Genomic DNA, 25,514 nt, shown 5'->3' on the forward strand with positions numbered 1-25,514 from the left:
CCTTCTTCCAAATGGGGTCCATGTGTTCAGACAACAGGGAAGCCCAGGCGCAGGGCCCAGGTGCACCTGTCACGCGGCCAGCCAGGTTCCAGGGTGGGGGCTGCAGAGGGGGAGGCAGGGGCACGTCCCTCTGGTGCCTCTTCGGTTACAGGCCCACCCAGCCGAGGCCGTCGCCCTGAGCCTCGAGGCCCACGCGTGAGCATCGTTCCTGCTGTGGCCAGTCTCGCAGCTCCGGCCGTGGCACATTCACAGCCTCCCGGGCCCCGCGGAACCGCCGCCCTCGCCGCCCTCGCAGGCCCGCTGCGGCTCCTCCAGGGGGAGGGAGGGAGGAGGTGCCCCCCTGCCCCCCTACCCCCCTGCCCCCCTGCCCCCCTCCCCGCCGGCCTCGGCATGTGCCGCGTCCTGGAGAGATTGGCGGGGAAGGCCCCGGGCCCGGGCATCAAGGCTCCAGGATCCCGGGCGAGGCCGTGGGACCCGGACGCCAGCAAGCGCGCACCACGACTATTGGCCGTGGGCAGCCGGAGGGCTGCCTGGAGGCGGCGGCCTGTCGGGCCTCGGGACAGGACGCCCTGCAGCCGTCGGCGGGGACATCTGCCCTCCCCGGTCTAGCCTCCCTTCCCCAGGGTGGGACTCCAGACACCTGGGCATCGACTCCCCAGGGTGGGACTCCAGGTACCTGGGCATCGACTCCCCAGGGTGGGACTCCAGACACTGGGCAACTCCTCCGTGTGACACTCTAGATATCTGGGCATACTAGATATCTGGGCATCGACTCCTCCAGGTGGGACTCTAGATATCTGGCCGTTGACTCCTCAGTGTGAGACTCTAGATATCTGGGCATCGACTCCTCAGGGTGGGACTCCAGACACCTGGGCATCGACTCCTTAGAGTGAGACTCTAGATATCTGGGCATCGACTCCTCAGGGTGGGACTCCAGACACCTGGGCATTGACTCCCCAGTGTGAGACTCCGGACAATTGGGCATCCACCAACGACTGGCATCCCCAAATGGCTGAGAGCGTGGAGACCTCCACCTGCCTTTGCTGTGGCCTTCCCACATTAAGTATGTGTTTGCGTGGCTGGGAATGTGTTTGCTGGGCCTTGACTCCCAGGCCTCCGTGTGGCTCACCTCCTTGATGTGGTGATAGCAGGGGCAGCTCTTCATTGTCCCACATGCCCCATTCACTCCCTCAGGTGTTAAACACCAGACTGTACCCAAGAACTGGCTTTGCAGTTTGTGATCCCGAAGGAACATCATCTCTTTTCTGAGAATCGAGAATGTACCCAAAAACTGGCTTTGCAGTTTGTGTTCCCGAAGGAACATCATCTCTTTTCTGAGAATCAAGAACCTCATTTCACACCAACGTTTTGCTGAAAATGATGGGGTTTGGACTTAACTTAAAAATTTGGAGGTTTGGACCACAGACCAAAGGGCAGAATGATTTGAATCTAAATAGGCAGTGGAACTTCCATATTCGGGCATTTTAACTTGCAAGTGGATTTAACCATTCTCCCTTGGAATTTAATACTGGGAGAGTGTTTTTTATTCCCACTGGGATGTCCCTATTCGAGGGTATTTTTATTTGAATACATTCGATGTCCTTGCAGAATTTCTGGAATACTACGTGGATGCTGTGATTGGGATGGAAAACTAAATAGGAACTGGGTTTTTACCCTTGGGTACAGAGTGGCCTTGGAGCAGACCTAGATGGTGCTTTGTTCTTATCAATTTTAGCAAAATCTGAAGTATCAGTGGTTCCAGGATGATTCCTAAAGAGCAGTGGTTGGGAATGGAGAGGCAGTCTAATGTATTTCTCTGATAGACTGTTGATCCCCTCAAAGAGGACAGTCACACTCCTGCTTGAGTATAGGCTTTCCCAAAGGTTTAATAGGTTTTGAAGAAAAAAGTAGGGGAATTTTATGGGGAACACTTAACCCTCATTCTTCCTGTTGACTGCCTGTAAAAGAAACTCAGAATGTGTCCCTTTACTCGCAACAACCCAAGGGCAGTGGAATGAACAGTCTGATTAGTAAAATTGGGAAGAAAAAATAGGCGTATCCGCTAGTCATCTGCTCTACTCGGAGCTACCACTTCTTCCTTTCAGAACTAAAGTAAAGCTGTCTGCTAGGGGGACAGGTTGCTCGGTTTTTCCAGAGGTAGATCCTGCTTCCCCTGACTATGAGAGACACTGGGTGGTTAAGTCAGCCTAATTTGGGGGGTTCAATATTAGGAGCGCATTTAGCTCTCACAACAAAGCTATGACCTTTAACTTAGCCTTAAATTAAGAGTAGTAGTATTTTGGCCTCCATATGCCACTGTTTTACTTCTCAGTATGTTTTGAAACTAAAGAATAAAGATGCTAATTTGGAGGGGAGAAGCGATCTTCCCTCAGAAACAGATTTTTACCCCTTATTTACTCTTATTACATTGCTTTCTTTTTTGAACATGAAAGCAATTTTTCTATAGTAAGCTAGTGAATGAAGGGATTTTGTCAATTAAAACAACAAAAAAGTCTGTGGACTCTAGATAACCTGTGGAGATTTGTTTTATAAATCTCTTCTCCCCCTACAATAAGTAGATTGTAGTAGATTGTTCTCAGCCTCACTCTGAGAACAGGTGTGTACATTTACATTAGATAAATTATTCATTTGCTAATATCGTGGGATTGTTTTGTGGCGCATGAGAATAAAAGAAAGCTGTAATAATCTCTATCCCTTGCATTATGCTTATAACATTAGAAAACAGGAATTTTTTTTCTGGAAATATTCAACAAACAGGTTCTCTTTTCAGTCCCTGAGGTACTATAGTAGGCAACAGAATAAATCCAATAAAAAATTTGGAATTTATTTTTGTTCTTGGTCATCACCTTTCGTTAATGGTATGTAGGTTTCAATATCAAGGCACACGCGATATGGTTTGGCTAGACTGAATGTTATTATTTTGATTCCCTTTGCTAAGCTTAAAGTATTCTCCTTTCCCCTTCCCTTCATTCTGGGGAATTTTGTACACTCACTCATTGTCCTGGTTTTTCCCGGAGCTGGAAAATTCCCGTATGTAGTCTTTGGTGCTTTTCCCAGGTACACATACCACTGTGTGGCCTGTCCTGCTCAGCCATTCTAAACTCACTAATTATTCCTTTCTAAACATCACTGTATACTTCCTGCCTCTACCACTCAGTTCGTTATTTAATATTTTGTCATTTGCATGCACGGTGTGCATATCGTGCAGACCTAAATACAGGCTTCTTAACCAATCTTAATATTTTGCGCATCACTCAAAGCATTATATTTTGCAACTTGTACACAAATTTTAGGCATCACTTTTGAATGTACCTAAGTGGAAGAAACCTTATTCAAGGAAGATAAAGAACCCTTTGGAGCTTCTACTGAGGGTACAAGAAATTTAGTATGTGCTTATTTTCTAAAATCTGTAACACACACACACACAAAAAATAAAAAAATAAAAAAACAAAAAATAAAATAAAATCTGTAACACATATATGGTTGAAATTATGCCTAACATTTGAATGACTAATAATTCACACATGAGAATAATTTTAGGTATTATTTTTCATGTATCTGAGATGTATAAACCCTATTTAGAGATGGAACCGTCGTTTTTTTTATTGGTATGTACTCTTTTGCTTTCATTTGTAAAATCAACGTTATTGAGGCATAATTAGATAATTAAATCCACCCATTTAAGAGTATGATTCAGTGAGTTTTGAATTATAAACTATGTAACCATCACTACGTTCAAGATATAGGACTTTCACTCAACCTAAAATTCCTTTGGAGCACAAAAGGTTTGTGTATGTGTGTCCACGCATGCGTTTATTTACTTTTAAATTACAGTAATGTGCCATAAAAGAAGCATTTTTTTTTTGGTATATAGTTTGTTTATTGGGACACTTAAACATTATCTACATCATGTTTTAGGTAAAAACTCTGAAGCTTAGAGTGATTTTTCTAAAGGTCACAGATATAGCTAGTATAATAGGAAATAGCTAAGCCTTGATAAAGCCTTGCTTTTAAAAGGGTGGACATCATAATCTTCTAAATGGATAAAGGAGAAGCTCATCAACCCACATGGCAAGGAAGTCTTAGTTGCCTGCTTGGCTTAATTTACCTGCTTCCTTTCTGTCTGAAGACCAGGCAGGGGAAGAGGAATTAAGAGCTATGCTGAATACTGGCGTCTGGGTTGATGACAAGCCAAATGATCAGGTCTTTCTCTCTAATCCTTACCTAGTACACTGCTGAGGACGTCTCACAAGAAGCGAATTATTTTAGCCATAATAAGAAATCAGCCCCCACAAATAGTAAATTCTCACTTTTCATCTGTGTTTGCCAGGTCGTTCCATGTACCGATTTGTTTTAGCTTAATGACCTATTTTTCAATCACTTAATATGTTGATGCTAACGCAGAGGCCTTTGTGGATATCTTCTGGTCATTGGGTTGAGACAAAAGGTTCATTTTTTTTTCATCCTGTGATGTGCAGACAGAAATGAATAGGCAGTGGAACAGATCCGCCCTGCATTGCTGCCACTCTGCATTATTGAGCATGCAGCACTCGGCCTCTTGGCTTTTTTGGGTATTCATTTTCAGAGACAGGGCCCTCTTTTACTTTGACTTTTTGCTGTGAATGAATAAACTGCAAACAAAACTGCTGAAACCTGCTTTCTCCCTCAGACCACTTCTTTCTTTGGATGCTTCCGATTCAGAGGCAGGAGGGTCTTCAATAGGGACTGTTTTAACTTTTACAAAAGGAGCTGTAGTTCTGCCCCTGAAAATAAAGTAAGTTAACATTTCAGAGTAGGTCTATGAACAAAACACTTGCTGCAGAAACTTCCTGGTCATTGTTTTTTAAAGAATACATACGGTTGGGAGAAGATGAAGCTGAAGACACTCGGTGACAAAATCAGGCCTGTCTCCATTCAAAATTGCTGACTGTATGAAGACCGTGTAGACCCCTCGGCCTTTGTCTATTTTATAACTTTAAGTCTTATTAGCCAAGTGCCTGCAAACTACCCTCCTCCCCTCAAAATCTCAGGAAAGGATCTAAGAAGCTATCTCACATTAAGCCTTAAAGGATAGACTCAACGTTCAGTGTTATCCCTAAATGGCATCTCTGATCTTGGATAGACCGATGAAACTTCATGCTAAATGAATGATGCTTCCGTGGTATATTCAGAGCTATATTTTTAATTGTCATTTGGCAGAATTAAAATGTTCCCTAAGAGCATACATGTCTGACTTTGTGTAAAACTGTACGAGGCGTGGATCACTGCTCTCCCCAACAGCTCCTTCACTCAGTGAAGAAACCATTGCACGCTCCCACTCCACTCCCTATAACCATAGCCAGTTGGGCCCTGAGGAAGAACTGCTCCGGGAACTCATTCATTCACTTAGCAGGAACAGTGGATTGTGTAGCTGGACATACTAGAGAAAGTTGGGCCAAGCAGATTCCTCTCTGGGGAAGAACCTTCGTTTCTTCTCTCGCTTCCCCCAGCAATACTGAGTCATGTTCTAGAGAGGTCGGACACTGGGGCAAATCGAGTCGGTTATCATTGTTCTCACTCTTATTTTTAACTAATTGATTTCTTTCGCTGAGATTTGTTCCCATGGTGACAACACAGGCCGCTTGGGTTAAGCAGCTCAGATAGAGCAATGAAACTTGAAGGAATTCATTTAGTTTTGTCTCCACTTGCCACCATTTCCAAATGCTGCCAACTGCCTCGTAGGTCACATCATCTTTGAGTCTCCAGGATATCTCTGATGAATTTTAACATTGTTTTTATTTTCTTCCCCATTTAAAAAGGGCACTTTGTTTTTCCTGACACACACACAATACTTTTACTGAAGCTTCTATGTCACATACTTCAATACGTAATAGTGACAAAACCCATGAGGAAGAGCAAGGACAAAAACTGACTGATGTGGGGCCTTTGCACAGCCTATTTCCCCAGTGTAGCTCTGGTCTTTCTCCTATTCTTTAGCCATATCAACTAACAATGATTATTTTCTCTCTCTCACCCCAAGTGAGAAGCCTTCCTCGAGAAGCCTGCTCTGGTCACTCACGCCGAATTAGGCCCCATTGTTCTTTCTGTCCAGAGGTCCTTTAAGTTCTTCTTTAAAACTTTTTATCAAAAAAAAAAAAAAAACTTTTTATCATAGTTTGTAATTACATAATTTTGTGATTATTTAAATAGCATCTTTCGTTTGTCCCAACTAGGCTCTGAGCTTCTAAAGATAAGGTGCCTGACTCTTTGGTTTATCACTGAAATTCTAGCACCTAGCACAATGATTGTGAGTGGACTTGATAAATATTCATGTATTGAATGGATGGAAAAATATTTAATTTCTTCCATCCTAAGGCTAGAATCAAGTTGATAGTTTACTTGGATGTATTAGCTCAGGCTGCCGTACCAAAGGGCTGTAGACTGAGTGGCTTAAATAACAAAACTTTCTCATAGTTCTGCAACCTGGGAAGTCCAAGATCAGGGTGTCAATTAGGTAAGAGCTCTCTTCCTGATTTGCAGATGGCCACTTTCCCCTTTTTGTCCTCACCTAGCAGAAACAGAAGTGGGAAAAGAGAGATCTTCCTCTTCTTAGAAAGGCATCAATCCCATTGGATTATGAGCCTTTCTCACCTCCTCACAGACTCTATCTTTGACTACAGTCACATTGGGAGTTAGCTCTTCAAAATAGGAATTTTGGGGGGGGAGGGGCAGGGGACACAATTTTGTTCATCTAACTGGATTAAGCTTACTTGACCTGAAGTTAACACTGTCCTTCCAGCAGACGTTTTAACTTACTACTTTGCAATTCTTCTGTATTTCTCTTCTGCAAGCAAGTCATTATATTTTTGCAAGAGAACATTTTGGTTCCTGCTAGACTCTACAGTCTCTCTATCTCTGTCTGTCTCTGTCTCCTCCTCTGTCTCTCTGTTGCTATTTGGCTTTTGGGAAAATACACTTTTCAAAGTTTATTATTTTCTCTGACTTGAAAGTTCTGGTGCCGGATGCCAACACAAAAGTGTATTAATATAAGCAAGACTCAAAAATCATTATCGATGCATTAACATATTAAACATATTTCTCGTAAAAACCTTCAGTGTTTGCCACTGAATATTACTGGGCTTTGATGTTCTTTTTTCCTAGATGGCTTTTATTTTCCTCTATTTCATATCCTTGACTGATGGTGAGCCCTGGTTCTTGATAGTCTGCCTTTACACAAAGTCTTATATTTGTCTGCAAAGACTCTATTTAATTTTTAAAATCATTTTTATTACTCTGTTCAAGGGAGTCATCTGGAAATGACATTCTGTAATAAACTGCCCTTGACAAATATTATTTTTTTTCTTGTGAAAAGCTCCATTTCCTGTTTTTCTTCTTTAAATAGCCATTGGCAGTTCTCTGATTGAGAATGCAGGGCTACCAGAGGAACAGCTCTTGCCAAGTGAGCTTTTTTTTTTTTTAATTCCTCCTGCTTTTATGTTATATTTAATCAAAGTGCACCATTTTACATTCTTTTCTTTTCTCCCGATTTTACTTTAAATCTCTTTTCTGTAATTGATTTTCCGGTTTTCACTGAACCTGCAAATGAATGCAAAAATCTGTTAAAAGAAACTTTTCATTCATTAATTTACTGTTGCGTTGGCTGGCCATTTCTGGGGGAATAAGGAAGCTGCATCAGGTATGAGCCTGGTCTGTGAACAGGCTACTTGAGTACTGATTTTGAAGGTCCTCAGTGAATAACATTCTACTTGAAAAAAACAGTTTCAGGCTAACTTCGTGCATTAATGAGGCGGTCATATTGACTAGACTTGTGAAACAAGAAGTAAGCCCCCTTCCTTGCTACCTTACCCTATTTGAATTTCATGCCAGTCTGGACCTTAAGTGTCCCTTTTCAATGGAAGGGTTTTACATCTTTCTGATCCATTTAGGGTAGAGCCGGGGGCATTTATGACAAAGGTGACCAGGTAAATGGCAATAATGTAAAACAGTAAAATCCCATCACCTGGCTGTGCTGATTTATTCCATGCCCATGAGGATCTATTTATTATCTAGACAGAATCAAGGACCAATTTATCTATTAAAGCGTTAGCACTAAAATGTTAACTTTTTTTTTACATAAATGTTTTAAATATCCATTTACGTTCCAGAAGATGATGGAAAAATGAAGTTAAATTGATCATTGTTTCTACCTTCAAGGATGTTATAGTCTACTAGAAAAAATATAGATAATAGATGAATAACAAGGGAGAGAGTGATTATGAGCATAGGAATTCAGGGAAGAGAGTGATGATTGTCATGTCATTTGTGGAAATAGAAGAGAGATTTTCAGCATGGAGGCATTTGTACTGCCACCTGAAGGATGAAAGAAAATTGAGCAAATGGAAACGATAGAGGTAGGTATTCTGGGCAGAAGAGCCATATAAAAGAAATAACAAAGTCATTTGTTCCCTAAATAGGTTGGAAAGGAAGGACTGGAAAAGAACACAGAAAATATTGGATGTCACTTAGATTTTAGACATTGTGAAGATCTTAGGGGATCTGAGGTAGGGGAGAAGAAATAGAAGGAAACAGTAGAAAGTTATGTTGCATAGAATTGTAGTCTTCACAATGTATTAGGAGGTCAGGAACTAGCAGTCACATTTGAGTCTGTAGTCTTTATCCCAGGTGATTGGGAGAATGATGTTCTCAGAAAGAGGAGCTATGAGGTTTGGAGCAAGGTGTTTTGGAGAAGGAAATATTCGATTTCGAAAATAAAAAGATGTTTCTATAAAATCTCTCCAAGCCTCAATTGTTTAAAGCAATACATAACTTTAAGGGTAGAGACTTAATACTAGATTTTAATATAGATATAATTCCTAGAACTTCATATCTGAGAGAAATTTATAAGAGCGCCTCTGTCCCAGCTGACATAGCCGTTGTTCCCTACTACTATTTTGTTAAAGAGGTTACATGAGAACTTACTATCTGCATTTTGTTTTTGTTTTGTTTTCACATAAAGTGCAATCAAGAAAGAAGAGAGCTATGTAAAGAAAACCCAAATAGGCCATATATAAGGAGGCAGAAGCTTAATCAAAAAAAAAAAAAAGACCTACTGAAGGATCAAATTGGAATCTGGGTGAGATAGCAGGGGATGACTATTGAAAACATTGATAATTCAAATTGGATTTATCTGATGATTGTGGGCTCTGGGATTTAAGATTCACACGCCTTTTCTAACTGGCGTAGAGCTCTCTGTTTTCTGAAGATTCTGACAACAGTCTACGGTGGTATGAGAGCTCTGCCATATGTGAAAACTATACTGGAAAAGCCTGGGCCTGGAGTGTGGGTGTTAAATAGAAGAGCGGTCACATGGAAGACTCTCCAGGCTTGTCTTTATATGGAAGAAAAGGATGGTTTGTACATCTCTGTGTGTGTGTCTGTGTGTTTAACAATTATTTTGTTTAAAAGAGAAGAGAAAATACTTTGTTCTAATTTCTCCTCAAGTGTTCTTTAGCTTTTGACCTAAACCCAAGTGAGATTTTCTTTCTTTTTAAGCACAAAGACTTTAAAGAGTATTTGAGTTCTTTTCAGCGAGATTTTTTTTTATAACTCTCAAATTCAATTGCCTTTGAGGAAGTGCTAACAATAGAGAATCAAGTAACATTTTCTCATGTGCTCATATAACCTAATTGATGAACTAGATGTTTATGTGTATTATGAAGGTATAAATGCTATAGGTTGTCTTACGATTTTGTTGATTTCTTATTTAAATTCTGAGGTTCAGATGAAACATCAGCAATATCTAAGCCCGTGTTCTCCCACCCAGATCTATATAAAATCTCCATTCTTATTTTGAGTTCTGCAGCAAGTGTCTGGATACCCATTGGAAATAGATAATGGGAGAGTGCTGTTTGATAAGCTACCTTTTTTCTTTCTTACGTCTACTAACTAGGTAGAGTGAAACTTGAATTTCTATGGAAGTAGAAGCAAAGCCAAGTAGACTAGATTGAAAAATTCAGACCAGTTCTCATGAGAGAGCCTAGGCACGTAGGGATTTAAATCACAGGCAAGCAAATGGGAATAACGGGTTAGAAATAAGAACCAGAAGATAATATAAATTATGAGAAAGTCAGGTAAGGACTGTGTGCAATAAAGGAGCTTGGTATTACAGTGGTAGCTGCCTGGACTGGAGCTTCCTACATATTTTATGTCAGAGGAACTGTACATTGTTCAGAATCCTGGACTGTGATTTGAGCACAGTGAAATGGGGAAGAAGAAAAGCAGAAGCAAAGTAACTGCTGCTAGTGAAATATGACCCTTTAAAAATATTTGAAATGAAAATTATATATATTTAAGATGTATAACATAATTTGATATACATATACATAGTGAATGGATTAGTATAGTCAAGCTAATTAACATATTTTAAAACTAGAGAATATATTTAATTTTAATTTCAAAGATTTTATTTATTTATTCATGAGAGACACAGAGGGAGAGAGGCAGAGACTCAGGCAGAGAGAGAAGCAGGCTCCATGCAGGGAGCCTGATGTGGGACTCTGTCCTGGGACCCCAGGATCACACCCTGGGCCAAAGGCAGATGCTCAATGGCTGAGCCACCCAGGCATCCCTATATTTAATTTTTAAATTAAAATTTACATATATTTATATTATAATTAAATTAAAGCTTATTTAATTTAATATATTTTTAATTCCAGCCTAGTTAACATACAGTGTTATATTAGTTTTAGGTGTACAATATGGTGGTTCAACACTTCCTTTTTTTTTTTTTTTTTTTAATGATAGTCAGAGAGAGAGAGAGAGAGGCAGAGACACAGGCAGAGGGAGAAGCAGGCTCCATGCACCGGGAGCCTGATGTGGGATTCGATCCCGGGTCTCCAGGATCGCGCCCTGGGCCAAAGGCAGGTGCCAAACCGCTGCGCCACCCAGGGATCCCTGGTTCAACACTTCTATACATAACTCAGTGCTCATCATGAGGGGTACCCTTAATCTCTGTCACCTATTTCACCCATTCCCCCCACCCTCCTCCTCTGGTAACCATCACTTTGTTCTTTATAGTTAAGAGTCTGTTTCTTGGTTTGTCTCTTTTTCCCCCCCCTGTGTTTGGTTTGTTCCTTAAATTTCAAATTTGAGTGAAATCCTATGTTATTTGTCTTCCTCTGACTTATTTCATATTTTGTACTCTCTGGATCTATCCATGTTGTTGCAAGTGTCAAGATTTCATTCTTTTAAATGGGCTGAAAAATAGTCCATATACACCATACCTTCTTTTTCCATTCATCTATTGATGGATGCTTGGGCTAAACTTCTTATATAGTTACCATTCTGTGTGTGTTTGTGTGCACATGGGTGTGTGTGTGTGTGTGTGTGTGTGAGAGAGAGAGAGAGAGAGAGAGAGAGAGAGAGAGAGAGAAAGAGAGACAAAGGGACATGAGAGTCCCTGAAATCCTGGAATCCAGTATTCAATACAGTATTATTCACTCTAGTCCTCATGTTATACATGAGATATGTTGACTTACTCATCCTACATAACTGCAACTTTGACCCACATCTCTCCATTTCCCCTATGACTTCCACTTGCTTTCTACTTTCTGCTTCTATGTATTTAAATTTTTTAGATTCTACATATAAATTAGATCATGAATTTTTTCTTTTCTGTTTCTGGCTTGTTTCACTTAGCATAATGTTTCCGTGTTCATCTGCATTGATTTTCTTCCTTCCATCTGTCTGTCTATTATCTATAATAATTTCTTTATCCATTAATCTGTTGCTGAACACTTAGGTCATTTCCATATATTGGCTCTTGTAACTATTGCTTCAATGAACATGGAAGCATAGATATCTCTTCAAGGTCCTTATTTCCTTTCTTTCCTTTGAGTGTGTGCCCAAAAGAGAGATTGTTGGGGTAGTCCTATTTTCAGTTCTTTGGTAAAACTCCATGTTGGTTTTCATAATGGCTGTACCTGTTTACATTCTCACCAACAGTACACAAAGGGTTTCCTTTTTTCCCATGTCCTTGGCAACATTTACCTTTTATTTATTTTTTGACAATAGTCATCCTAACAGATATGAGGTGATATATCACTGGGTGTGATTGTATTTCCATGATGATTAGTGATGTTGAACACCTTTTTGTATGCCTGTTAGTCATTTCTTTTCTTCTTTGGGAAAGTGACTACTCAAGTACCTTGTCCAGTACTTAATTGAGTTATCTGATGTAATACTTTCTGTGCATTGTTCTATCTATCAAGATAAATTTTTATCTATGATAAAATTATTGAAGGGTCATATCATGTGAAACATCCTAGTTCATACGATAGCTAATTGACCAACTTAAATTTTAATAATTATTCAAATTTGGCAACACTACTTTAGTGTGATCTCTTTCAAACAAGTAGCTTACCCATAAGACCATAGAAACCGAGCTCTTCATCTGCTCATTCTAAAAAACTAGAGAGACATGTATACCAGAAGATAAATGGTTCTGGTTCTAGGTATAAATTTTTCAGCAAAAGCAATTTGTTTTTTGCTTATCTAAACCACTCTATTTTTGGTTATTCTAACTGGTCCCTGACATCAGCTGATGTTGCAAATGGTGACAGCAGCCAGTACAAACTTTCTTTCCTGCCTATGGTCCAACAAACAGCTGACCTCACAACTCTATTACTTGGTAGCAGTGGCCAAAACAGTAATCATGTGCTTGGAGTGAACAGTAAACATTTGGCCCAGGGAGTCGAAGGTAAGAGATTAATTCCATCTGTGTGTTACTTCCTGAAAGCAACAGCTTTCTTGAATCTACCTTGAAGTTCAGAAGGGAGACCTTTGACTACAGCCTGGAATAGTAGAAAGGGAGAATACAAGGGGAAAAGGCTTGCAATTTCATGATACAACTATAAATCAGTAGTTATCTTTGCTATTTAATAGATTATGTCCTTTGTTGTAGTACCTTTTTTGAATTGAAACTAATGAAGTTCTTATTGCAGGAGAGGATGTTTGAAGTGGTTGCTTTTGATTTTTGGGAGCTCAAAAGAGCTAGTATTTTGAGGAGGGGAATTGGTTAATCATTAGTATTGTTAATTAAATTTATTAGCAGTTGCCTCATCACTTTTAGCCTCTTATTATATTATAGGAAGGTCTGCTACTTTGTGATGTGCTACAAAGCCTATCTACATAGAGCACTGAGGGTTCTGGCCCTGAACTAAAACTCTGTTCATGGATGAGAGAGAAAATCTCTTAGAACATCAACCTCAGGATGAAGAGGAAGATGAATCCTTTACTCAAATTCTATGCTAGGACTCCTAAGAACAAGATAAGCCACAAAGCTCCAAGGGAAGGGAAATATTAACAACTTTTTAAATTTTGTTCAGACAGCTTTAGGAAACACAGATTTTTTTTTTTTATTGCACAATGAAATAGGAGGTCTTTTCCACTTAACAGGAGTGTGCTGTGGCTTTGAGTATTGTAGTTTTATCTTCTGCTATTCAGGATCATTCCCATCAACACAATGGTGTAAAGATCCTTTGATTCCATCCTTGAACTCTGCCTGCCTTGAGCGTGATCCTATCATATTTCTTCCTCCTGTGGAAACTGACAGCCCTCACCCACACTCATTCTGCTTACGTAGTTAACAGCTTGACTACATCCTTCAGCCTATTTCCTAGTCCTCCTGTCTATAGTAATTATAGATAGGCAAATCTTATTAGAAGTGGAGTCCCTGTTAGAAATAAAGTTAACTCCCTTGAACCTAATCTGAATGCCTAATAGTTTAGATGTTATCAATGAGCCTAATGACCTCAAGAGAAAGAACTGAAGGCTGAATATTTCTAAATTAGAGATAATTTAATTATGAGGAAACCTTCACATTAATTCATATTAACTTTCACATTATTAGAAAAATTTCACAGTAGGAAAATTTCTGAATATATTGTGGCTTTGGTTATACCAGTTTTCTCTTTCTAAATTCCCTTATTTATCTTTGAAATATCAAAAATCACTTGAACTGTCCCTGAATCATTAAATTCACAACATGCTTCAAAATTCTTCTGCAAAACTTGGGAAGAGGTTTTAATAGAGAATTCAAATTTATAAAATAAAAATTTATTATTTTGTCACTATCCATTTTATCAAAGGTGACAACTGCATAGTAGCATCTCGCATATTGATTTCTTAGATAAAAGAATCGAGTATTTCCATCTTAACAGTCTTAAAATACTAAAGCTGTTTTTCACACCTAGCAATTACTGAGAATGCATTTTTCACACAACTGGCAAACGTATCAAGCCGCATGAGCAAATCCAAATGCTAAAATGTCAGGAGAGCAGGTGAGATCACCTATACCAACACAAACTAGACGTTTTTATTTTCAAGGAACTGCATTTCTTTCTCTCTTAAGAACAATGACTAAAACTAGGAACACAGTCCACGAAAGAGTTGAGCTAATTCCCATAATGCCACCTCTGCTCACTCAGTCATCTGTCTCTTCTATTAAAGCTGCAGAGGCAGTCCTCGTTAATGCCTTTTTGTCCTATGAACTGGTCCCATTGTGGTTCAGAATGAGAAAGTAGAAGGGTGAAAACAATTTTTTGGACTAGTTGAGCAAGTGATTCCTTGGGGATTCACCCCTGACCTTTTCAAGGGCCAGATTTCCATAAATAAATTGGGGCTTTGTTTTCTTCCATGAAGATTGCTAATTCAAACTTGAAAGACATTTGAATGCCAGAATCGCTTTACTGTTCTTTTGCTGTAATGATTTAGATTGAATGTCATTGTGCACTCAAGCTTGCCAGGTAATTGAGCAACTATGGTCTTTATTTGATGATATAGTCATGGCTCTTTAAATATCAATGACCATGGTGTTGGAGTATAAAATACTAGTTGGCAAATATGTAGTGATTATGAATAAGATACACATCACTACAAAAATTTGTTATTTTTAAATTAATGGGTTTCAACATTATTAACTTAGAATAAATTATGTCTTTAAAAAACTTTTAATTATGTAATTATGAATCAGATTTCCCTTGGAGAGCAGAGTACTTTGTTGAAAGTATAGGCTTTTATTTTTTTTTTTCTTTGCTGGGGAGAAGAGTAGCTATTTTAAGAATAACTTCTTTATTCAGTGAGATTTCTATTTGGGGTTTTCTGGTTTTCATGGCACATTCTCTCATAATCTCTATAGTTCATTACTTTTCATATGTTCATTATTGTATTAAAGAGTGGATCATGGTTCAGTAAGATACATATTTTTAGTTTTTGTTTTTTTTGTGGGTGGGAATTGGCTTGACTAATTAATTTTCACCTTACCTTTCAGACTTTGAAGTGAGTCCTGCATTGGTGCAATGGCTGACCAGTTAGTAGAACACCTTTGATCATGAACCCAGAGAGGAAGCAAAAGGTAGGTAAAATAACACTATATGGCTCCAGCTCTATGTAAGCAGTGAGGTGGGAATTTTGACTCCTTAACACCAATACTATCAAGATGATTAAGCACAAACAATGTACACCATATTCCATACTTAAAATACATTACATTTCTAAATTGTTAGAACTACTCTTTGAAATAGGCATTAAAATCTCCTCTTTGGGTAATCCCTGGGTGGCTCAGTGGTTTGGTGCCTGCCTTCAGTCCAGGGCGTGATCCTGGAGTCCCGGGATCGAGTCCCACGTCGGGCTCCCTGCATGGAACCTGCTTCTCCCTCTGCCTGTGTCTCTGCCTCTCTCTCTCTGTGTGTGTGTCTCTCATGAATGCAGAAATAAAAATCTTTAAAAATAAATAAATAAATAAATAAATAAATAAATAAATAAAAAATAAATAAATAAATAAAATCTCCTCTTTGCAAATGAGCAACTTAAAGAGGAACAGGTCATTAAATGGCAAAGTAGACATGTGAACAGAACCTGTATTTCCCCAAGTGTGTTTTGCAGAACAAAATCAAGTAAGAAGGGTCCTGTAACAATAATAAATACACAAACCTATCTGCTGAATGAATGAATAGAATCATGAAAACCCACTTTTATTTGAATCCAACTAATACTTATCATGCACTTACTTTTTGCTGATTGTTTTCACATAAAATAATTCATTTGATCTCTTCATACCTTATGCTACTGATTAAATAATTCTCATTTTACCTATTAAAAAAATGAGATACAGATTTACCAATGTGAGGCAGTAAGTAAATTAAGGAACAAACATATTCTATCACCTTATCTCCCAATGGTTGCTTTTCTCCCTCACCTATAGGAATGTTTTCCTGAGAGCTTTGGACCATGGCATGTCTTAGAATATGAATTAATATTGTGGTACAAACAGGTGGTAGCATTTTTAGTTTATCTGATAAAACTCTTGATCTACTTTGTTATGAAGTTGGGCTGTGGAAAGAATTTGGACACAAAGGTCTTCTTTGGTTCCCTCATTTTAGAAGTCCAGAAGAAGACAATATATTATGTAACAGTCATTTAAAATAGACTGTGTGTTTTTTTTTTTTTTTAATGTGCAGAATAGGGCACAGACTGGATGGTTTTATCTCCCTAGATTACTTTCCTTAGATAACTTTATTATCTAATACAGTCAGGCCCTCTAGGTAAATATATAGTAAAAACTGATGGGGGGGGGGGGCATGTACGGCTTGTGTTAAATATTTGAAAGATTTTTTTAAAAAGCTTTTATTTATTTATTCATGGGAGATACAGAGAGAGGCAGACACATAGACTGAGGGAGAAGCAGGCTCCCTGGGAGGAGCCTGATGCGGAACTCGATCCCAGGATGCTGGCATCATGACCTGAGCCAAAGGCAAACGCTCCACCACTGAGCCACCCAGGTGCCCCTGAAAGATTTTTAAACTCTGTGCTGGTGATGGTGTGGGAAAAGGAGCACTGTTTCACAATGCAGCTGAAGATGTAAATCGGTATCATACTTCTGCAAGGCAGTCTGAAAAATATGCGTCAAAATGTAATATACTCCTGTTCTCTTACTCAGCAATTACACTTGAAATCTATCTTCTAAAATAGTGATACTTTAAAATATTTAGCACAGTGTGATTTAAGGCTGTGATCACTTTGAAACAAATATCCTAAAATATTTATCCCAAATATCTATAACCTAAAATCAGAGATTTGGGTAAGTATGTCATAGTGCACGTTGATTAATATCCCATTATGATAATGTGGTAGATCTATATTTATGATGAAAGAAGTTTATGATATAGTATTAAATGGAGCAAGAAGTCACAAAATACTGTAATCATCATTTAGGTATATATAACTGGGGGGGGGGGGGGCGAACAGTAAAAACATTCACCAAAATGTTCACACTTGTTGGTTCTGGTAGTAGCATAACATTTTAATTTTAGTTTTAATTTTCATGCTTTCTTTGTACAATGTTTTTTTCAATATGAATATACAGGCCTACATTCCCTTTCTCAAAACCAACATGGCCAAATATGATTTGGAATTGAGAAATTTTTGAATTCGAGGAGGTTTATGATGTACATACACTTCATAATGGCCTATACGTTCAGTGGGATCTGAGACAGCCTCTTGTAATCATGCACATTAATCCTTCACAAGCAAAAGTATGGATACGCATGGTAAGTAGCACCGACTTGGCTTTAGATCAGTTCAGGTCAGGTCACCTTTTATCACAAAATGAGTTGCAAAATCTCTGGCTTTCAGAGCTTTATTTATTTATTACTGTTTGGAATTTCAGATAAGGAATTGTATACCTGTACTAATTTTTTAATCTGCAAAGGAATACTCTAAAAATACACTTAGAAAAGGAAGCGGGACCTGTCATCCTAAGTCCGAACCCCCATAAGTTCCTCTTGTGTTAGTGTTGGCATAGCGGTTGAAAGGCAGGTGGGTGTGTGTAAATGAATTCCTCTTAGGGTTTGCTTTTGTTTTCCTGTGTTTTTCTCTCTCTTCTCTGTATCTGCAGGATGCAAAAGTGATATAAAAGCTTTTAATATCTAATGAAACATTTTTTAGGGCAAGTTAAATCAGCTTTTGACAGCTGTCTTATATTGGTTTAAAATGGAGGGAGAAAGAGTGTTAATTAAGTATGAGCTATTAAAAAGAAGATATGAGTGATTTTTGGAAAACTGTCTTCTGCAGCTGACATACCAACAAATTGTCTCCTGGGAAGAAAATGGTTTTGCAGGCTCTTCCCCAGTCTAACTGCGTGCTTCGCTAGGTGGGGGGTTAATAAGCAACATCTGACAGTGGCAAACGTACTCTGTCACATAGCCTACCGTACATTTCAAGATTGCTAAGCATCTGTTTTTTTACTGGGATCATTTTGGTAATCTCCTTTTCAAAACAGGCCTCAGTCTATAAACAGAAATCACTTTTTCACACTTAGGGATGTAAGTTAGATAGAGTTTTGGAATTATTTTTATGGTGCCGCCTTCATGTTCTAGGATAAACCTGAAGTGGTTACTTGGGCTCAAATTGCCCCTTAATCTTATGGAAACAAAGGTTAAACAAAATGATTCTGTTTGTTTTATTGCTTTATTACTTGTCTTTAAGACATTTCTTTCCACCAACTTTACCCTTTAGGAGTTTATTATGGAACGGATAGAAAATACAGAGAAAAATATTTTAAGAAATTGCAACCATCCACAATCTTTCTGCTGGGAATTTTTGTGTGTGTATATTTATCCTTTGGTATTTGTGTGTGTGTGGCTAACAGATAAATGTGTATACGTACTGCTGTAAACACATTGCATATGTTAATCTTCCCAATATCCCCATGAAGTTGATACTATGCTACATATTTTATTAATATTGAACATATGAAATAGTGGGATCTGCTGTATATAAATATAAATGGTATTTTTAATAATTTTTCTTTTTACTTAAGACTATGATCTCATCAATTTTCTGTACCATTATTTTTTTTTGAAAACTCCCTTTTTTAAATGGCTTTATTATTTTGAGAGAGAGAGCACACACAGAGAGAGAGGGAGAAGCAGACTCCCAGCTAGGCAGAAAGCCCAACACGGGGCTTGGTCTTAGGACCGTGGGATCATGACCTGAGCTGAAAGCAGATGCTTAACTGACTGAGCCACCCAGGCACCCCTTGAAAACTCCATTTTTATGGCTACATAATATTTGGTAGCATGGATATACTATTATTTAACAAAGCCATAGTTATTGTGTAGTGTAATTGTGCTCAGATTTTCACTTTTATAAATGATGCAATAAATAAGCATTGTATATTGCTATTTCTGTAAATAGTTGATTGTTGCCTGCTGAAAAATTCCTAAACATGAAACTATTAGCCCACTTCTGATAAACATGTTTAAGGTGGTGGAACATAGTACAGAGCGCAGGTTCTGCAGAAGACCATATGCATTTAAGCCCCAGCAACTCCACTTAGTAATTTAGTATGATATACAAAGTTACTTCAATTTTCCAATGATCAAAATGGGTCAACCCTTTAGAATGTTGTATAGAGTTAAGGAAGACAACATATCAAAATTATTTAACAACAGATGAATGTGTAGACAAAATGCAGTATATCTCTACAATGGGAAGTTATTCAAGCATAAAAAGGCATGAAAAATAAAAAATAAAATAAAAAGTAAAACAGAATGAAGTACTGATACTGATGTTTCAAGACGGATGAACCTTGAAAACATCAAGCTAAATAAAAGAAGCCAATCACAGAAGAAAAAAGACTTCATGATCCCAATCATATGAAAGTCTGGAATAGAGAAATCCATAGAGACAGAAGGCTTAGTGGTTGCTTAGGTATGGGAAATGGGAACAAGGGCTATGAGGGTGTAACTAAAGGGCACTGAATTTTTTTAGAGGTTATGAAATGTTCTGAAATTGATTGCAGTGGTGTTTAGACTTACCTCTAAATATACTAAAAGCTAATTATATGCTCTAAGTGGGTGGATTATATGAAAAATGGATTACATTTCTGTAAAGCTCCTTTTATAACAGCTGCATTCAAAGTGGCCTCCAAAAGATGAAGTAGGGTTTAAACCTCTTGAAAATTGAAAGAAGCTCTTTGACTTGCCATCTTTTTTAGTCTCCAGTGGATTCCATTTAACCTTTGACATATACATATACACATGTATATGAATTTTGCAAACCTTGCGTTTTCATGTTAATCTCTCACTATTAAGAGCATCTTTATTTTTCTAGATGGATGTCCTACCTCTGCTATTGGTATGAAGAGAAAAAACTGATCTCAAGGATTGTTAGCATAATTTGAATGGAGGCTTGGCCCATTTCAGCGACCATTGTAGTCTAAGGTCAGGCAGACAAGAATTGGTATTCAAATCCCATGGGTCTTACTTTGTATCTCTTTTTCTTTAGTACAAAATTTACTTCTAAGCAATTCCATGTATTTATTTCATTAATTCCAATAGAAAGAGTACATTTTTAATGTCGCCAACTTTCAAATTCAGGCAAAACATGGGTACTTAGGAATTTAAAATGCTCAGAAAACAACCTGCAATGTAATTTCTGTTTCAACTGTAACTTATATTTTCTGACAGGATTTTCGTGAAACATTCTTTCCTGGAGATATCCTAATGAAATCTAATATTCCAGTTATTTAAAGTAAATTGGCAATAAGCTCTATATGTGTCAAACACCTTTGTTCCTGGATGGAAGCTTGGCTATCTGTTCACAATAGCACTTGCACTTTATGTTACAAGTTTGTACCTTTGCAGATGGTCTAAAGGTTACATTGAAACAAAACAACCAGGTATTTAAAAAAATAATAATAATAAAAATGAAAAAGCTCTATTCTTCCTACCGGTTTTCTTTTAAAGACTTGGAAGTAAAAATTTCCAAATCATCATAAGAGATGTAAAGAAGATCAGATTCTGATGTTAGACTGGAAACAGAAATCCACCCAAAAGTCCTGTTTCCCTAAAATAACAGAGATCCAGTCAGTGGAATATGCCAAACTACCTACTGAAATCTTCAGTTTTCTTCTCCATTCTTGGCTTCATGATGCTAAAGATCTTAATTTCTGGAACAATCTGGGTGATTGATAAAGTTATTTTGATTATTAATCCCAAGTGTTTTGGTATGAACTGGAAATAAAATGAAGAGAATGTAACACCTTTAAAGAGTCCCTGATTTCAGTGATGCAGTGTGTCACTTGTGAATTTGTTGTTCTCCCCATAAGATAAAAGGTAGAAGAAATGGCCATTTACTTTGGTAATATCATCTACTTTTTCAAAACAGTCTTATTAAGATGTAATTTATAAACCATAGAATTCATCCATTTAAAATGTGAAATTCAATAGTTGTTTTTTTTTTTTTTTCACATATTCACAAAGTCCTGTGATCATCACTATAATCAATTTTGGGACACTTTTATCACCCTCAAAAGGAACTCCATACCAATTAGGCACTTTCTATTTCCTCTTAAGCCCTCCAGGCCTAAGCAACCACTAATCTACTGTTGCCTCTAGAGAGTTGCCTATTCTGGACATTTCATATGAATGAAATTATATAATATGTGATTATTTGTGACTGATTTCTTTTACTTAAGCATAATGAATCAAGAATTTATCATGTTGTAGAGTATATCAATACTTCTCCTCTTTCTTTTTTTTTAAATTTTTATTTATTTATGATAGTCACACAGAGAGAGAGAGAGAGAGGCAGAGACACAGGCAGAGGGAGAAGCAGGCTCCATGCAGGGAGCCCGACGCGGGATTCGATCCTGGGTCTCCAGGATCGCGCCCTGGGCCAAAGGCAGGCGCTAAACCACTGCGCCACCCAGGGTTCCCACTTCTCCTCTTTCTATGGCTGAATAATATTCCATTTTATGGACCTCCCACATTAGTTGAATAGTTGGACTGTTTTCACTTATTTGGCTATTAGGGAACAATGCTGCTTGAACACTTATGTATAAGATTTGTTGTAGATAAATGTTTTCATTTCTTATGAGTATATACCTAAGAATGAAACTGTTGAGTCTCCTCTGGTAACTCTTTTTTACATTTAGAGGAACTACCAAACTTTTTTCCAAAGGAGCTGTGCCAGCAGTGTATGAGGGTTCAAATTTTTCCATATCCTTGCTAATACTTGTTGCCTTTTTTTTATCCTAGTCGTTTTATCAGCCAGTATCTTAACCTTTTTTACATTTCTATAATTTTGATATTTTCAAAGTAATAATTGTTTTAACATAAAAAAATGTTAACAGAGAAGTGGTTTTTCATTGATGACTTGAGCCAACTGCTTTTTCATAGAGTATTTTCTTTAAATTCAAAATGTTTAGACAGCTTTAGTGCAAAGAAATATGGCTAGTCACCTGGGATTCATAATCTATGGTTTATATTTCAGAGTCTTTTCAGAGACTAGTTTCTTCATCTTGGAGCAATCTTTCCTCTCTGGTCTGGTGGTAAGTTTGAGTTAAAGTTAGTAAAGTGTTTACTCTCCCAAGAGAAAATCACACTATCAGTTTATAGGATGAGTCAGCGAGGGGAACCTTTACAAAACACATTTTTTCTTATTTCTGAATCTAAATGCTATATAAAAACGTTTGCTTCGACCCCAAAACATGACTATTCTTTGAGTTAAACTGGTTTGTTCTTTTCTTATATGTTCTATTTACATATTTCTTGGTTATGTTATTTTTATTCTCAAAATTATAGAATATATATCCCAAGTAGAGTTGTAAATTGATTTTAATGTTTACATGTTATATTATCAATGTCCTTAGTTTTAGTTTGAAAATTTACAGTTTGATGAATGCTCATGGACATGTAGGAATTTGGTGGTCTACATTGTGACATCTCCCTTCTAATCCATGTGGATTTAATGATATTTATCAGACACTGATAAATATCAAGGGACTGATACCAGGGCACTGATAAAAGTTCAGGGGACAGATGTTAAAGTAACAGACATGGGATCAAGAAAGCAAGCTTTAATTATTGTTTAAAATAGCTGTTTATTAGTTTCTGCAGACATCCTGAATAGTCCTAATAAAGGCAGATTCTACTCATTAAAAAGTTGTTATTTTATATATATATAATATATGTTATATATTATATATAATGAATTTTATATATATATAATGAATTATGTAATTTAAAAATTTGTCACATGATCTGTTTGAGGGCCATATCTTTCCAAGGTCAGGCAGAGTGGCTGTGAGATGTTTCATTTTGTTTCATTAGACTTACTGGAATATAATAGTAATATATTTCAGATAAAATTTGGAGTGTGCCGGCTTTGATCTAAGAAGGACTTGTTTCTCCAGAATTTTTTTTTTCCTATAACTGCCCCATGATCTGTAGGACAAACTTCCTTAGTGTACTTAGCCACAGAAAGCTGTCTGTGTCTGTGTCTGCATCACCTTTCCTTGCAAAGTGAGGATGGCACAAGAGTGGGACATTCATGGAAAGGTTCCTAACAGGGCTGAAAGCATCATCAACATGAGTCAGCTAGAAACCTCCTGTGGTAATGGCCTTTAAGCCAACTTCCCACAGCATTCATACCATTCGGAGATGCTTTGGAAGCCCAGAGTGAGAAGGGACAATGGGTAAAGGTCAAGGCTTCCCATTCCTATTCAGATTAGTGCAGTACAGTTCTTGAGTCTGTGAAATATTTTGGAATATTTCTATATAGGAAAAGCTGATATGCCTTAATAGTATTTCAATATTCTTATTTAACATATCTATAAAAAATAACTTTAAGCCCATCAAAATAAGCCAGAATCTTCCCCTTCCATTCAATTTTGCCATATTTAAGACAGTCAACATCAGGTTATCACGAAGAAAGACATCAATTTGACAAAGACAAAAATTTGACAAATCAATTTTATATTGAAATATGAATACATAATATTTACATTTGTGTAAGGAAAATACTGAATAAAAAATGTTTAATCTGAAAGATGTGATTATAACCAAGAAAGGTTTTATTTTTAGAAATCTTTTTAAATCTCTAAACTTAAAAAACATAACTTTTATAAAAGGAATATTCTTAAAATAAGACACAGTTCCATACTAGCCACAGATATTAAGAAGATCAAAGTACTAATTTTGGATCTTCAGCTAATAGTTCACAATATTGATCAAGTCCCAAAATATCTGTGACTTTGAGACTCTTCACATATAAAAAAAGATAAAACAGAGTTAGCTAGTTGCATCATTTTGTAAGTTGCCTTCTGGATTTAAAATTCTGAAAACTGTTATTAGGAAAATCATCTGAATATGTTTAGATTCAATTGCATTGAATATTTGGTTTTTCGCACCAGCAGCACTTAGCATGAGAGAATTTTCAACCTCTGTAAAACAAACAAGTTATGATCCCCTCGCTTTAGATTGTTGAACACATATCACATAATCGTTGTATACTTTTTATGGACTCAGCATTGCCTCATATATTTGGTGATACAAAAGAAATGTAAATAAATTTTCCCACAATGAATTAATAATAAATTTGGATAGAGGTCATATTGCTGTGTCAATGAGGAACCATTCAAGAAATAATAGAGTTTAAAATGGCAGCCTGTACTATGATATAGATGAGAGAATAGGATAACATATGAGGTTATTACAATCATTAAATGGGGAAGGGAGATAGAAACATATAGTGGTATGCCCAAGGGCAAGTGCCCACTGAGCCTTATGAGTAAATCATGAAGAAAAATATTATGTGGGTGTCATTTATGTTTGTTACCACTATTATATGTCTTGGAGAGCTGAGGGTGATAGAACCAGAACTTGCGAGAATCTACCAAAGACAATCTGCCTTCTATCAAGAAGGTTAAGAGAAGAGAATTCTGTTGGAAAAAAGGAAGTCTCATAGAATGGGAAAAAGAAACCCTCAATGTTAGTCTTTTCTTTATATTTCTTTTTCTCCAGAGATTTCTTTTTTTTTTTTGGCTTCATTAATTTTCCCCTCTCTTGCTTTCCTTCTAAATGTAGCTTAGTCTTTCATAACTTTGCAGAGTGACTTGCCTTACATGCTACATTTCCTTAAGTAAGAATGATAATCTTTTTAGAAGCAGGAATGCCAACTCTCCTTATTCGTTGAGGTTTTTTGGTATTATCCTGCAGAAAACTTTATTTAATAAATGTATAAGCTGAAATTAAGGCAGTATCAAGGAAATTATATATATTAATATATTATATATATTATATATTAATATATTAATATATATTATGCATTATAATATATAAATTATATATATATATAAATACCTGCTAATGTCCCACATTGCTTATAACAATGATAGGTGAAATTCAGAAAATGTCTACTGTAGCAATTTAGTAGTTTGTGCTTGGGTAGAGTAATAAACTGGCTTATGCTTCATTACATGACTGACTTCATTATAGGAAAACCATGCACACTGTTTCTGTCAATTAAATCCTCATTTACTTTCTTAGGCACTAATTAAGAAGTCCTTATCATTCAGGTAGGGATAAATAATAGAAACAATTACTGTCAGATACAGACATATTTAATAAGCTTGGACAACCCACCTGTCTACTTTTGGTGACAACCTTTTA

Source organism: Vulpes vulpes, chromosome 16, assembly GCF_048418805.1.
Source record: "Vulpes vulpes isolate BD-2025 chromosome 16, VulVul3, whole genome shotgun sequence".
NCBI lineage: Eukaryota > Metazoa > Chordata > Mammalia > Carnivora > Canidae > Vulpes > Vulpes vulpes.